Raw genomic sequence first — 4741 nt, 5'->3', positions numbered from 1 at the left:
TAGTCGACTCTAGAAGAAACGACAAATGCACCACCTTGATGGCAGAGCACGATCAAGATGCAAACTGCAAACGTAGTACGGATCCGACGTCCGACCGTGATGATGCCAAGGATAAGCCTCATCAAACCCCGCCTGGGGAAGAAAACAGTCCGGACGAAGATGCACACATCATCCCGGAAACGCACTTGGAGCAAGAAAACCTCCGCAGAAGGCTTATTGCCACAGCGAGGAGCCTGAAGAAATAGAAGCAAAGGCTCAAGGTCGCACAAGATACGCTCAATAGAAAGTGGAACAAAATAACAAAGTATGGTGGAAGTTACCATAAAAATAGCTATCCAAAGCGCAAGCTATTACCGGAATTCGACGATGAGGCCTTAGAGACCATACAGTCGAAGAATGATACGGCCAACCGGCCGGATCCACCACCTGGTGAACGCGATAGAGCGGCTAACAAAGTCGCGCGTAAGTTAACACACGATCTACGTGAGAACTTGCGTCAAAAATCCGGCGCGACCAGATCTATCTATGGATCTAGGAAGCGCGCTACGGTACAAAACCAACACCGAATACTACAACCGTCCGAACACCATGGCGCATCCCAATACAGGGGTGTCGCATACCCCTTATGTTTCGCTGATGAGGTGCTGGATCACGAATTCCCGGAGGGATTCAAACCGGTGAACATAGAGGCGTACGACGGGACCACAGACCCTGGAGTCTGGATAGAGGACTTCATCCTCCATATTCATACGGCTCGTGGAGACGATCTCCATGCCATTAAATACTTGCCCCTCAAGCTTAAAGGGCCACCTCGGCACTGGCTGAAAACCCTCCCCGAAAACTCAATTGGAAGTTGGGAGGAGCTCGAGGACGCTTTTCGGGCCAATTTTCAAGGGACTTATGTCCGACCTCCGGATGCAGACGATTTAAGTCATATAATCCAACAGTCCGGAGAGTCCGCCTAAAAGCTTTGGAACAGGTTCCTCACCAAGAAGAACCAAATCGTTGACTGTCCGGATGTCGAAGCCTTAGCAGCTTTTAAACACAGCGTCCAAGACGAATGGCTCGCCAGACACCTCGGTCAAGAAAAACCGAGAACAATGGCAGCCCTAACAAGCCTCATGACCCGCTTTTGTGCGGGCGAGGACAGCTGGTTAGCCCGTAGCAGCACCAGCGACCCAAGCACATTCGAATTCAGGGATGGCAATGGTAAACCACGACGCAACAAAAACAAGCGTCGAAATAAAGAAGGTAGCCCAGATAACACGGCGGTAAACGCTGGATTCAGGGGCTCCTGACCAGGTCAGCGGACAAAGCCTTTCAAAGGCAGCAGAGAAGGACAATCTGGCCTAAACAGAATTCTTGACAAACTCTGTTAGATTCACGACACCCTAGACAAACCTGCAAATCATACCCACAGAGAATGTTGGGCCATCAAGAGGGCCGGTAAGCTAAACGCCAAACACAAAGGGGAAGAGACACCAAGCGAAGACGAGGATGAGCCTCGCCAACAAAGCGTCGAAGGACAAAAAAAGTTCCTACCTGAGGTTAAAATAGTAAACGTGATCCATGTGACAAAGAGGAGAAGCTAGAATGCACTCCAAGGCACACGCGCCATAGAGCCCGTCACCCCTAGGTTCAACCCCTGGTTGGCCTGCCCGATCACTTTTGATTGTAGGGATCACGAGACAAATATCCGACACGAAGGACTGATGGCCTTGGTGTTAGACCCAATAATAAATGGCTACCATTTCACACGAGTCCTCATGGACGGCGGCAATGATCTAAATCTGATATATTAGGACACAGTCCGCAAAATGGGGATAGACCCGACACAAATAAGCCACAGTAATACTACCTTCAAGGGAGTAATACCAGGCCAAGAGGCCCGCCGTACGGGCTCTCCACTACTAGATGTGGTATTCGGTTCTCCCGATAACTTCCGAAACGAAAAGTTAACTTTTCACATTGCCCCATTCCGAAGTGGCTATCAAGCACTACATGGAAGAATGGCTTTCACTCGTTTTAACGCAATACCACATTATGCTTTTCTCAAGCTTAATATGCCCGGTCCACGTGGCATCATCTCGGTCAGCGGAAATACCGAACGTTTCCCACATATGGAAGAGGATGCGGCGGCTCTAGCAGCCGCAAACTAGACGGCCTCACCAACCAGAAAAATGGCAGGTCGTCAAGGCCACGGACACGGTCAAACGAATCCGGCGTTCCATCATATATACATGAGATTGGATTGATGATCAAACCCTCATAAACGATACCAGGGGCTTCCCGCGTGTAATCAGGGCCAGCCCGGCTCAACTTGGCTTCTCTTGAATTTTGATAGTTCATTGACAATAACCAATTCTTCTTTTTGGCAAGGTAACTTTCACTGAAGTTCTTTCCTTTTGTAGATGACAATCGTGCTACACCCGTCCAGGACACGGCACAACAGAGACACAGGCGCAGACGTGCAGCAGGTACCCACCCAAAGGTTTCTTTTTAGATTAAGACCCTCGTAAACCTTTTTTACTATCTCTTGTTGCTCACATCCTCCGGATACTCCACACAACCGAGAAGGATGCTGGCGTTATTGGAATGTGGCCACGTCAGGATTTTGCACGTACCTGGACACATGGGGTGTAACATCCCAGATCATAACCCTGTCATCAAGCTAATTAATGGTTCATGTGCGCATTTTTCACTAAGTCAAAATGCCGCTTGTCCCAAACCCAACTTCAAATTCATACTTGAAATAAAGAAAATATTTATTTATTCAAATTGCAAAACTTAAATGTTCATCATCTAGCAAATATTTCAAAACAAATGCTGTTAAGGCAAACAACATCATCTTCAACTCATATGGGCCTAAGCATTTAAGACAGTGCCAAAACGACACTTTAAATGCCCTATTATTTTTTTCAAAAAATTCAAATGAATTCCAAACTTGCCTAAACTTTTTGTGGAAGTGTCTAAAATCACCAGGGATTTAATGGCACCCTTCCCAAGTTTTTGCCGCGTCAATAGACTGCCCAAATAATTCATTTCCTCTCTTTGTTATTGAATAAAAAGAAAAACAAGGAAGCCCACTCCGCACATGGGCCATGAGTGCACGGTGTGCCGGCCCAGCCCACCTCCCATCTCCATCTTCCTCTGTTCACAGAAGCCCCCGTGGACACCGGGCGCACGTCCATGGCGCCGTTCTCCACGCGGCGTTCATCCATCGATGCCCCGAGAGGATAAGAGACCACCCTCCCCCTCGAACCTAGGACGCCCCTGCCTCTTCCCCCTTCCTCCTCGCGCTGTGCCTCGCTCTCCCTCGACGCGCCGGCTCGCCCGAGCTTGCATATGCCATGGCCGTCAACGCCATCGCGGCCACCGTGCTCCCCGCGCCGTACGAATTTGTCTCGAAGCATCCTCGTCGTCGTCTCCTTCGTCCCCGACCATTGAATCAAGCCGGGAGGGCCGTACGCTCGCCATCAAGCTCGTTGTCACTTCGTAAATAATCATCGCCGCCGTCGATTGCCGCCACTTCGACCAACCCCGGCCCCACCAACCAATGCATCGTGACCGCTGTGAGAACCCGCATCGAACCCCCTCTTGCCTTGTCCCTGAATTCGAGCTCGAGCGTGTTCCTCTGCAACCACCGTAGCTGGCCGTCCGTCATGTCCGTTGAACCTGATGTTGCCATGCTGCCCAGACCTCGGCAGTGATGCGCACGAGCTACTGAAGCTCGCAGGAGGCCGTAGGGCTCTTTGTCGCTCCCCTAGTGCATCGTAGTCGCCGCCGCCCCTGTAGCGCGTCCAGTGCGCGACGTGGCTGCGCCCTTGCGACGCCCGCGCGTGCGCGTGCGCGTGCCGCGCCTTGGCCACGCCCATGCACGTCGTGCCTGTTGTTCACACTGCTGCGCTGCCCCTCTGCTTCCCCATTGCCGCTGCTGTTCGCTGCCTATTGCCGCTGCTCTGCCTGTACTGCTGCAGCTACAGTAACGGAAAGTTACTGTAGCGCTAGCTAGCTTTTCTAATTCTACGATGATTAACCCTTAAACAAAGCCCCTAAACTCCAGCAAAACAATTGTTAACAAGACTAAAAAATTATGGGAAGGTAGTACACTTGACAAGGTTCAAAATATTCCATTTGATCAAATTCAAAAGGTGTAAGGATTAAATGCAATGAAAATGATCAAAGTCTATGTTCTGTTAACAGAAAACCAAAAAAACAATTTTATTTTCATAGCTACTTTAGTGCTCTCGATGTTCAAGCAAATGAACCCTAATATGGATGTAATTGGTACTAACATGTAGATCACAGAAATGTACTCGAAATTGATATAAGGCACTAACTCATAGGATGTACAGAACAATAGTTGTAGTCTTTTGAAAACAGCCAAGTGATGTTTAAAAAACTGTCGAATTCTCAGACTTAGCAAAATTTCAGGGATTTCTAGAATATTGGTTAAAACTTTAGAAATTTATATAAAATAAACCGTAGCTCGGATGGAAAAACTTTGTACATGAAAGTTGCTCAGAACAATGAGACGAATCCGGATACTCTGCCCGTTTGTCCACCATGCATCCCTAGCATAGCGAACACGCAACTTTCCCACTTCGATTCATCTGTCCGAAAACGCGGAACACCGGAGATATTTTCCCGGATGTTTTCCCCCTTCACCAATATTACCTCATACTGTGTTAGGTCACCCCTAGCATCGCGCATTGCCATGTTATGCTTTGTGTTGCTTTGT

This window comes from Triticum dicoccoides, chromosome 7A (genome assembly GCF_002162155.2).
Source record: "Triticum dicoccoides isolate Atlit2015 ecotype Zavitan chromosome 7A, WEW_v2.0, whole genome shotgun sequence".
Lineage (NCBI taxonomy): Eukaryota > Viridiplantae > Streptophyta > Magnoliopsida > Poales > Poaceae > Triticum > Triticum dicoccoides.
The sequence above is the reverse complement of the archived record's forward strand: the minus strand, read 5'-3'. Positions refer to the sequence as shown.